Consider the following 12551-nt stretch of genomic DNA (forward strand, 5'->3'; position numbering starts at 1 on the left):
TTTGCAGGTCTTTCCCACCCAAAGGTCACTTCTCTCCTGACAAGTGTCTTTCAATATACTTAAAGGACAGCCATAAACTGCTAGATGGAACCAGTCACCAGCAGCACGACACTCTGAAGCATATGTTTTGTTTAAAACCAACACTATGTTCCAGTCAGCCACACTGCATTTTACCTGGCAGTTCTGCTTCTTTTTCCACCAACACTCCCTAAGCACAAAAATTACAGAACTAGTTATCATTAGGCAAACCAAGTTACTGCCACACAAATCTCGTGACCAGAACAAAAGCATTAATAAAATCACAGAATTATCATTGTTACTGAAGAAAACAATACAGAGTATCTGTTGTACAGAACATTGACATATATCCAACATATTATTAAATTACAAGTAAAACTAGTTCAGATGACTAATTTACTACAAAGGGAAGAACAAGGTTGTATTCTATTATTGCTATTCAAGATTTTTAAAATCTAGTTTACCCATACTTCCTCAGTTAACACAAGTAGGAACTATGGAAGCTCTCAATCTCCAGGACATTTGCTTTTTAAATCGCAGAGTTTTCCATTACAGGAATCTTTCCAAGTATAAAAAGCTAAAAGTCTTTAATGCCTCTGCTGAACAGTCTAAAACACCATAGCCGTACAGATACCTGTGCAAAGTTTAAACTTGTGAGCCTAACTGGCATTGCAACTACATACACGAGTCCTGGCAGTAACAACTTGGCAGAATGCTGCCAGTAAATTGTTTTGACAACTTGATTTACAAGCAAAAGAAACTGATGAACATTTAATTCCCCTGTTGCTTTGGAACTGGAGGACACAGCTTCCAAGCAGCACAGAAGTAGACTATCAACTCTTCACTTTGCTTACGTCATGGAATCACACACAAAGATTATTTGTCCACACTGCCAGCAAGTAGCAAAGGAAATTGGACCTGATTTTTCAACCCCATCAGGCAAAGACTCAGTTTATTTAAATAAGGACCTACACTGAGAGGAATGGCTGTATTTGCTTGCAACTTTCCAAAACTATCCTCAAATACAGACCTAGACATCACCACCCATGCACTCCTACAAATGACAGGAGTCTTTCAAGACCTCTTGATTAATATTCTAACCTCTACAGAAAAGAAAAAGGAAAAAAAAAAGAATGGAGTAAAAGACATGAGAAAAAAACTACACAGCTCCTTTCAGATTTCAATACATATCGCTATTCAAAAATACCTTGGTAGAATCAGTGATTATATCTTCAAGTATTAGAAGTGTTAAAAGTCAGATTTTACTGAAAGTATAAACTGTATTCCCTAAGCAAGACTTCCATCATTTGAACAAACACTATGTCACCACAGTTAAAATGACATAATGACATTTATATCCATATAGAAGAGAAATACATGTATTAATGGCACATACAAAGTATGGTTTTATACCTGCACTCATGTATCCCTACAGTGCCCCATGTATCTCATCTCTGTAAAGTAAGTAGGTTAAAAGCAGAACCAATCAACTCTGGTGCTTTAATCGATAACTAAGACCTAAATACAAAATTCAACTTGTCTTCATAGTGATGGAGGTCCAGTCACAACATAGCCACCACTATTTAGGCTACATATATCCAGCAAGCTGATGTCATTAACAGCAATTACACCAGTCAAGCTTCACGCTTCCACTACTATCTATATTACAAGTCCATTTACTGTACGTTGTAAGTTGTGTCTGTGCTAAAACATCTGTTGAGAAAATTAATCTGAGCCAGGATTTTTCATAAACCCAACTGTGGAAAAATTACTTGGGGTGGGGGATTAGAAAAAAACTGGGACATAAAGGAGAATAGTATTACAGAAAGCTTTTTTAGGGTAAAACACAAATACAATTTTCAGGATGGCTGGTATGCACAGAAGCTACTTTACCACAGCTCTTTAAGCCAACTCAGCACCTGCTGACAGCGGTAATGGAGGATGGAGCAGAGCGGAGTGGAGACCCCACGGCCAGGCTCTGTTGTGCTCCCTGCAGGAACGGGAACTCGATGGCACCACACAGCTGATCAGCTGCACAGCGGTTGTCACACGAAGGATCCATGAGATGTCTGTGGCTGAGCCAACCATTGCGGCAAAATTACTTTCCTTAGATGAAAAAAAATCATCGTAACACTAACACACAGCTCCATCTCAAAGTTACCTGCCTGACTGGAGTCACCCAAGCTCCACCTAAATGTAAAGAAAACAGACTGGTCTTGGACTGAAATAAGTACAACGGGGGAGGAGGGGCAGGAATTGTTGTGTAAACTCCCAAATTACCACACTCTGATTTAGTGTTTAACAATATGCAAATCTGTGCATAAAGTAGGTGACCCAATCTCTAAAGTTGTTATGAATAAAAAGACTTCTGATCAAGGGAGTCAGCTTTGAGAGGGATGAGGAACAAAGAACAGATAGTGAAAAGAGCACCATTACCTAAGTTACACAGAAAGATGCCTTCAAGTGAGGAAAGTTCTGGCTAGAAGAGGAGACGGGCTCATAAGATGTTGCAATCCACAGATGCCAACAGAAACTTTGTTGGAAATAGGACAAAGATGATTGTGGTAATGGGAGATTGCAACCTCTTACTCAAATAGCCACCCCAGGAGAGGGCAAACCCCCACCTGAGGAACATGAGTAGTTAGTAAAGAACTTCAGTGGCGCTGAGGATGCGCATGAATTTGCATTAGAAGCGAGAAACCTGTAACTAATCCTGTGTATGATAATGAATATGCAACGTACTATGAAGAACAAAAAGTAAGCAAAGGAACGGAGAAGTTAGGGAAGGCTCCGTCGTAACTTCTGGGACCGGTCTACGGGCTCAACCTGTCCCCTCCCCCATAAGGATGCCTACTGGGGAAGAATATTCTGTGACTAACTCATGCTAGCTGTTACTGTGTACTGTTCTAAGCTTACTTTGCCATCAGTGTATTATCTTCGCATAAGAAATCTTTGAACCTTACTCCATCACAAACTTGCATTTTCGTATAATAAAAGTCTTCAGCTTAAGTTCATTTTGTATAAATCTCCAGAGATTTGAGTAGTTGTTACAAGGGATTTGACTCAGTGACACTGTCAGTGGGGATCCCTGACTAGTTTAGTCAAATGACCCTCCCATACAGTAAGCTGTCAAAAGGCAGGTAGTGGACAGGCTGGTTGGATACAAGGGTCTCATCTTTCCTGGGAAACTGAGCCAATTAAATATAAAGTGGTGGAGAACCCCCCCTCCCCTTCTTAACGTGATAGAAAAATTGGTATAGTCAACAGGATTATCAATGTCAATGGACAAGCTACTGCAAAAACATAAATGTGCCCTTTCCCATATTGAGAAGGGGTGGGCTCAAAAGTTTTGGAAAGACAAAGAGAAAGTGGTAGAATGCTTTAAGCAGTGTCAGGCTGAGCAGAGATTTAAAGAAGGAAAAGGTAAAGGTGCCATTTGTGCACTGTTAGGAGCCCATTTATCCTGTGCACAGAAAGAAGCTAAAGAAGAAGAAGCTAAAGCCTTGCTCCCAAAGAGGCTGCAAATGTAGAATATGCTTCTTTGAAATCAGAGGATGATGTCTTGAAGTCATTAGCCTCTGAGAGGGAGACAAGAGATAAAATTGTGATTGAGAATAACCACCTTAAAACTGAGCTATACCACCTTAAAATGCTGCTTGATTTAGCAGAGCACAGAGAGAAACAGCTGTTGGAAAGCAAACCTCTGTTGGAAGAAGGGTTCGCCAGAGTCAAGAAGACGCTCAATATGAGTTATGCATCTTGCTCAACTTTATTAGTTTCTAACACTACTTATATAGAACCGATACACATGCATATTCGTAAAGCAGAAATATAATTGGTGAGTAGTCTCTAAACGCGCGCCGTTCTCACACCCCTAATTATCATGACTAAAATAAGCATTCTATCCATGTAGCTAATTGTGTTGCTGTGCTTCAGCCTTGTAGTTTGTTACTCCCTATCTTCCTATACCGGTCCCTATCTTTCTTGGCCCTGCACCTGCTTTCCCAGCAGCTGTAGCTTGTTACAGCCATGGCCTATTGGCACAACATAATTACTTGGTCTCAGGATTCAAGAATAGCTCAAGGCCACCTTTCTTGTTAACTTCAGCACAGCAACTTCAGTACAATTCTGATTACAGGCCTATTCTAATACCAGGCCTGGATTGTGCAGATCTTCAGAGATTCTAAAGCCACGCTTCTGCAGCCATTCTTCTGCAAACCTCTGTTTCCATCAAGCAGATTCAGGAGTCAGTGCATTATGCAGACCCTGAGACCCAAGACAGGGACATTTGGTGTGACAGTAATGATGAAATCATGGGAGACCCTCGGCCAGTTTCCTTGCAACTGCAGGTTAAGACTGAGGCTGCTGTTGATAGTGATGAGGAAATTCAAACTGTTGCCCATAAAGTCCTCTGGTCACCAGCAAAACCGATAAAATTACAGGAAAAGTATTTGAGATGACCAGGCGAATTTGAAGTGAAGTTTGTATGGTGAGTTTCACTCACAGGGGGAGGCTGAATTTTGTTAAGTGGGGAGGAAGCAAGAGGCTGTTGGGGACCAGGAGTATTTCTAACCACCATGCCAGATCAAAATTACCCTCTAACAGCATGGGTGCATACAGGGCAGTAGCACAGATCCTCTGGAAAGAGAAGAGCTGCTTGTAATTAGAACTGCAGGCTTATCAGACTTAGGAGTCTGCACAGAAGGCAGCATGCTTACCAGCAATGTAAGAGAGGTCTGACAAGGATATCCCCAATGCCAGCTCCTATTGAGCCAGCACAGTTGTCCCCTCTTTTTTGTGGGCTTCCTGATTGTCTTAAAATGTCCATGGTCAATATTAAAAATCATTTGCGAGAGGTTCACAATCAGGGTAATTGCAATAGATGGGGTCAGTGAGCCCCTGACCACATAACCACTTGGTGTGAGTTCATACAAGAAATAGTTAATTACGGGCGCTGCATGGGCTGGACCAATTCATTCACAGAAGTCTCCACACTGCCCACAGTGAGACCGCCAACTTAATATCCCATGCAATCTAAAAGCGATTAAAAATCCAAATTTAGCAAAGAGCAGACTGACCTATGGCATCAAGCCAGAGAACTGGGAGTACCTATTTATTTATTAAAAAATTAGTGATTTACTATTGGCTAAATAGTGTTACCACTAATGATCTCCACAAGCTAGTTCAATCCTTAGTTAAGGCAAAGAAAAATAGTGGGAATGAGGAAAAACAACCCCAGGAAAAGTCTCTGCCTCTGAAAGGGTGCATACCTTCTGCACCAAGATAGAACTTAACTGATCTGACAGAATCCTCAGCAAAAAACTTGTATTGCCAGGTAGAACAGTGAGCCACCCTAGTTGGTGGATACTACCAGTATACTGGTTCTCTGATAAATGTCCCGAACCCCTTCTCAGTATTCCAACTGGACCTAAAAGAATGTGTGTGGACTTTGTAATGAACACAGAAGCCCAAATGTCAGTAACCACTGCTGAAATGGCCAAAGCATTAAATATATAACATGCCAAGTACAAAGTAAAATACACCAGAATAGAGGGAGTGATTAAGGAAAGCCCAGTGGCAAAAATTAATTTATGACTACCCAGGGGAAAACAAATTACCTACGCTGAAGTATTGGTCAGAGTAGCTGAATCTAACATTTTGATATTTGATCTGCTATATAGTCAGCTTTGGGAAATGCCGGATGAGACTGTATGGAGTTTTGCTGCTCCAGGGACAGGAGATGAGAAAGATTATGGGGACCCCCACATAACTTCTGAGCGATGTGGAGAAAAATGGGACCGGTGAAATTAATTGGTCTTTAAAAACCATCCACACCTCTTCCTCACTCTCAAGTTACCAACATAAAACAACACCCCTTGTCAGCAGCGGCGAACTTGAGTATTGACAGGGTGGTGGCAGATTTAGAAAAGAGAGGTTTCCTCACTTGAGCCCACTCTCCACACAATTCTCCTGTTTGCCAGTCAAAAAGCCTATGGGCAATGGAGCCTAACTATTGGTTACAGAAAATTCAATGCCAATACTTTCCCTTTGACTGTGGCAGTGCCCAACTTTGCCAAACTGGTGACACAAATACAGGGAGCCCCCCATATTTGGATGGCTGCTTTAGATGTTAAGAGATATGTTCTTCATGATTCTGCTCCACAAACAAGATAAAGTGTAGTTTGCCTTTACCTGGGGAGGGACTCAGTATGTTTTCATATTCCACAAGGACACAGACACACCCCTACTATTGCTCATAATGCCCTGGCTAAAGTCTTAGCAGAGGTCCCCATCCCACATGGCATCACAGTGTATTAATACATCAATCACATCCTGACTGGGGGAGAAAAGCCACAAAGCACTAGAGATACAATGAAAACCATTTGGAAAACACTAATCAAATTGGGATTGGAAGTCTTGGAATCAAAGTGCCAAGGGCCAGCACAAGAAGTTAAACTCCTAGGAGTCTGGTGGGTTAAAGGAGCTGCTTCTGTCCCCCCAGACACACTGCAAAGCATAGAATCTGGGCAGAATCCAACTAGTACAAAGGAACCACAAAAATCCCTGAACTCTGAATTACTGGCATAACCATATTCCACCATTGCTTGTCCTTTGTACAAGAAAAAAAAAGTGGAAATCATGTGAATGGCCAGCACAACATACCAACACATAAGACTTACTGACAAAAGAATTAAGATTATTCCAATGGCTTTGATCTATGCACCCAACCAATCCTATCCACATAGAATGGGAGCTTAACAAGCACAGCTCCCATTGCAACTCATGGCAGAAAGGAGCAGGAGGAGGAGAAAACACCAGGAGGGCCAGAAAGACCACTGGAATTTAGGTCCCATTCCTTCAGTGACAGGGAGATGAGATACTCAGACCTTGAGAAAAGTTTGTTCACCTGGTGCAAGTGGTGAAACAAGTGGAGCTGATAAGGAGAGGGCACAGTATGGTTGTTCAGGGACCCTCCACCTCCTAGATGCAGTCCATAGGGTATGACACCACCTGCAGGTATTGCTCAGAAACCTACAGCCCATAAGTATCGTGCCTATCTGGAAGGCATCAATTAAATTATGCCAATGACTGAAGGTAATGTTAAAGAATCTAAATTACAATAGGACATAGGGAGTACACTGGCATTCCAACCAACAACAAGTAAGCCCTCCCTGATCCTGGAGGCACCTTCACTAAAAGAGGCTGGTAATCTCAAGGCTTTCTGCTCAATATGGCTTGATCAATATCAATATGGATGCATAGTCTTACAGACAGGACAATGAATGGCATTATAAAGCTATGGCATTACAGGTGGGCACAGGGGAAAGGTTAAGTGAAACAGGCAAAGGGAGTGCGCAAGTAGGAGAGCTCGGAGCAGTTTTACTAGCTGCGCAACACGGGCCTAACCATATCTACACAGTTGCATACACTGTTTCCAAAGAAGCCACTGAGTGGACAGGGCACTGGGCAGCCAACGACTGGCAGGTGAACAGAGTCCCAGCATGGCAAACTGACAGGCCAATCATGTATAAACGGTTCAAGGAAACCCCTCTCCTTTATGTGACACCAACATATCTGCACGCTGCCACAGCATATACTACAACTGCGATGTAACTAGTGGTAATGAAAACCAAAGCATCCGATCAAGGTTCCTAGACACATTCAAGACCACTGCTAATTAAATGATCTATTTACAGGGGGCCTACGGAAGAAGTGAACAAGCAGCTCTACATAGCTATAAAAATACATCTTCAGACCGATGCAAACCACAGTAAACTGCAGTGGCTCACCCCTCTGTGCAGAACCAGCAAAGAGGGAAACAACCACCAGGAAGTAAAAATGCGTCGATGTAAAATCGCAGCAAGGCAACAAGCGGCACAGTATGTTCTTAACGAGTACCAGCAAGAGAGAACAATATCCCTGCACCCCGCCCCCGCTTCCTCCCCGCCCCACCGTCCCCAAGCCCAGGAGCTGCCCCCACGGCCGGGCAGGCCGGGCCGGCAGGCCCCCAGCCCCGGGAGGGAACCCCAGGGGCTCCGCTCGGGCGGCCTCACCCGCAGCCCCCCGCAGGCCCTCCGCTCACCATGGTGCTTGAGCCGGCCCCGCCCGCCGCCGCTCCAGCCGCCCGGCCTGGCCCCGCTCCCAGCTCATAAATCCGCCGCTCCCGCCGCCCCGCCAGGCCCCGCCGCGCCGGCTCCCGCCCGGCGCACGCCTCGCCGCGGAGGTCACGCCAGGACCACGTCAGGACCCCGCCAGGACCCCGCCAGCCCGAGGCCCGCCTGAGGTGGCCGCACGACTGCCTGCGCGAACGGCGCCGCGCCGCGCCCACCCGCGCCTCCGCGCACACTCCCGCGCCTGCCGTTCCGCCCCGGCGGGCGGAGGGGAAAGCGGCGGCGGAGGCGCCCGCCTGCGGTACGGCGTCCGCCTGGCCTTTTTGCGCGGGTCCCGTCAGGCGCTGCGAGGGCAGCCGGCCCCAGGCAGGGCACCGGCGCGACCCCAGCCCGCATGACGGGAGAGGTCGCCCCGAGGGCCGGCTGCCCTGCCTGGCCCCGCGGAGGGGAGCCCTGCGGCGCAGGGCGGGGCGGTCGCTGGGCACCGGGGGAGACACAGGGACGGGGGGCGGCGCAGGGGGGGGGTTCGGCGGCGGCGGGGAGCTAGGCCGGCGGCTCACTTGCGCATGCGCACAGGCCCTTCCCCCCCGCCGGCTGGCAGCGGCGAGGCGCATGCGCAGAGCTGGGAGATTAAGCAGGAAGTGGGGCGGGGGGGATGCCGCCTCCCTGCGCGGCCATGGAGTCGCTGCTCCGTGAAAGAGCGGCGGTTAACCGTGGTCGCTGAGGGGTGGAAAGATGTTAGTGAGGCCATCTGAACAGCCCTCCCTTCCTGGAGGGACCCGTAGGTGGCCCTGGGGGGAGCGGGGCCTACCGCCTCCTCACGGGCCTGCCGCCGTGCTGCGGAGGCGGGAAGCGGCGCGGAGCCGTTTCATCTGAGGTAAATGTTCCCCGCGCCTGCCTTCCCGCAGCTCCTCCGTGGCAAAACGGCGTTCGCCCTTTGGTCTCTGGGCCGCTCACCGCGTAGTTCCTGTCATAAGAGGACATGCCTCGACAGCCGGCTCCGCCCGTCCCAAAGGAGCGACAGCAAATTGTCGTATCCCTAACTGAAATAACAAAACGGCTTTCTCGTAAATCCTGCTGCTTTAAATGCACAGCTGCGGTCTGTCATGCGTGAGCTGGAACTGAAGCGTAAGCATTCTGCTTGAACGGGTAAATGGCGTTTTTGTCGAAAATACTTCCCTACATCAGTTGGTACTTTGACAAACTTCACCTGCCTCTCAGAGGATCCCAAGACAGGCATTCACAGTGAAACCTAAATCTCGCTCCACGCTGAAATACCTTGGAAAAGGTTGAGTAGCATCTCAACGACTGTCATGGAGATTTATGAACTCTGGCATTCTGACATTTTTAATTGTTCCTGTGACATATGTGGTGGGTAAAAGACAAACACGACAAAACCCACTCAACATCACAAAAATAGCAGAGCAAACAGACTTCAAAGTAAATCCTCCGAGATCCCAGAGATTATAGTACCAAGGACAAGGCAGTTTTGATCTATTCAAACCATTTCATTTTAGTCAAGTCTTTGGCTTCCCAATTTAGTAATGCTAATTTGGTAATGATTGTGGCACATGTAGCATGGTAGAGAAGAGCACTGTCAAGTTAATGAAAAAAAAGGCATTCTGTTTACACCATTAATCATGCATTCCTGGCATACAGAGGCTACTGAAGCAAGTTCTTAAAAGTTACAACGGAAAAGCACCAATGTTAGTGTAGGAATAGTAAAGACATCAGATGCATTTGGACAGTAACTGGTTTGAGACACATTTAACGCTTCTGAATGTAAAATCTCAAAAAGTGTGTCTCTTCTAAAGGAAATTAATAACTTACCTGTGGAAACTTTTGGCATGAGATCTCATCACTGATACGAATTTAGTGGCATTTTATATAAAAATAAGCAATCAAAATTGATAACAAGCAGAGTTGTTATTTAAACAAGAATTACGTATTGGTTGGCTTGAACTCTTAACAAGCAGGAGTTCAGAGCCCTAGTATTTTAATTCTAGTATTGCTTGAAGAGTGTTGAGCAAAAACAATATCCACACAAAACCAGCTAAAGTTGCTGTAATCACTATGCAAAAATTGATTTTTTGGAAGGCTTTATATGGGCAGAATAGGACCTTTGCAGTGAGCAAGCCAAGAACAATTTTCCCATGCATTAAGTGCTGCTGATACAAACACCATCTCACCTATGCTGGTGCTTTCCTAGACCTCCTCATCTCATACAGTGAGCAAGTTTTAAGAAAGCCATTAGAGCAGGCACAGCCTTGCAGCCTGTGCTGCCTGGATGCAAGGCTGGGTGAAGTAGACCATGTATGCCTCATTCTTCAGGACACAGGCAAGGCTCCTCAAAATACCTAGCAATTTCTAGACTGTCAAATGTGGTCTCAGTAGCCTCTCTGTTCTCTTCATTCCACATCACAAAACTTTCTTTTCCTCCAGGTTACGTTTCTTCCCCCACACCAAGTATTCTTTCACCTCCACAGGAAAAAAATCCATTTTTACTTAATGTACAACATACGTCAACTAGCTTGACTTAAGCTCTACTTTAGGTCTAAGCATACATAAGCTTGCCAGTTTTGCCAAATGTATGCTGAGATCACATCACAGATCACATCGTTAGAGGTTCAGAAAAATCTACCGCATGTAGAGAGCAGCAGGTCTCACAATGCTCATGGGCTCTGAGAATGTTTTCGTTACAATCTCTTTGGTCTCCTTCCTGAAGCTTGGTATGAGAGATGCTCACTGTTCCACCTTCTTTATGAAGAGGGCTTTCATGCAGTGATTTGAGATGAGCTGTTTCATCAGAGATTTAAGTGCATGTGACTGCAGTGAAGCCGTGCTGCTGTGGCCAGAGAGAAGTTTTCTTTCCAGCAAAGACAGTGAGGGAAACAACATCATCTTAACCAGATTTAGTGAGAAAATGTCGAAATGGGGTCCTCAGCCTTCAAAGTTCCTCATGATGTCAAAGGTAATGTGTTGTCAAGGATTGTGCTCACTTTTGTATCCAGCAGACCTTTACATCACTGGGGCTAGAAAGGAAGCTTAGCAGGGCTGTGGCACAGTTATTTCAGATCTCCGACATAACTACGGTATGAAATAACTTTGCACTCTCTGATACGGCAGCAGTCTTCCTCTGGACAAAGGCAGAGTCTCAAGGAAACAGGAGGAAAACTCTCAAAGAGATTCCTTTTTCAAATCAGGTGGTAAGGAGATCTAATCCTATGGCTCTTTGTGGAACAGTACTTTGCTGTCTGGAGTTGGGGGGGGGGGTTCAGTGACTCCCGTCTGATCCTTATAATTTGAAAGTGATAAAATATTATAAAAGTTTTTGAAGATATATTTTATCTCACAGCTTCCCACATGGCAAAAAGCCCAAGAAATCTTTCCTCTGGAAAATGAGCCTGGAAGGAGTTGAAACGCTTACAGACACTTGAAAAGTCTGCAATGTAATGTTAAAGCAAGGGAACCAAGCTGCTGAAACGAAACTTAAAAGAGAATATTTAATTATAATACCGTCTATAGTCCCTAGATGACAGGACAGTAAGCAGAAGAGAAGTTTAGATCAACAAAGGCCAAGTCACCCAATGAAAAAAAAAGTAGAATACAGTTACTTAGCAACATTTTAGAGCAACTTGCTGGAAAGAATAAGAGCTCCCCTTCCTACAGTGTGCTGGGATTTGAGTTGTCTAGCACAAGCCAAAACATAAAACACAATAGAAATTTTCTGTGTTCTGAATCAAGCACAGAGATATGTTTAAGGAACCTATTCTTCCAGCTGCACCATTGTTAATCCACAAAGGATGAACAAGAACTGCATGAAGAAATGAACGTTCCTGTCTCTTTTCCCAGATTTGTGGAAGTTCTGCCTCTCATCGAACCTATGAGAAAAATTAAAGGGCATCTTTTCTTGTCCTGAAGAATTTGTTCCACTTAGTGTAGCAGAGCCAGCTTTAAGACTTCTGAAAGCTAATATGAATTGTAACACCATGTTTATCACTTACGGTGTATCTGTGAATGTTCACATTTGGATAGCTTAAATAACTCCTGACGCTCTCTGAGTAATTATTGAAGAGTTTTAACTGCCTTTGACAGTCATTCAGGGATCTGAATCAGGTACCGGTCAGTCTGTCCCCTACTCACCCACTGAAACTGGGGTGCAATTTTGGCCACCTGAAAATTTTCCCTGGTTTTCTCTGGTCCTGTTAAGGCCCTGAATACACCAACAGGAGTTACTCTCCCTTACCAGTACCACAGTATGGGGATCTCTCATGGATTTGACATTAGAGCTTACCCACGAGGTAAGGGAAGTTGCTATTATTTTATGGACAGTAATCTGAGATAAAGCCAGGGCCGACCAGTATGTTGAGTTCTGTTAAAATCGCTGGATTTCTCTGCGGGTAAAGATGTGAAAATACACAG

This window comes from Falco rusticolus, chromosome Z (genome assembly GCF_015220075.1).
Source record: "Falco rusticolus isolate bFalRus1 chromosome Z, bFalRus1.pri, whole genome shotgun sequence".
Classification (NCBI taxonomy): domain Eukaryota; kingdom Metazoa; phylum Chordata; class Aves; order Falconiformes; family Falconidae; genus Falco; species Falco rusticolus.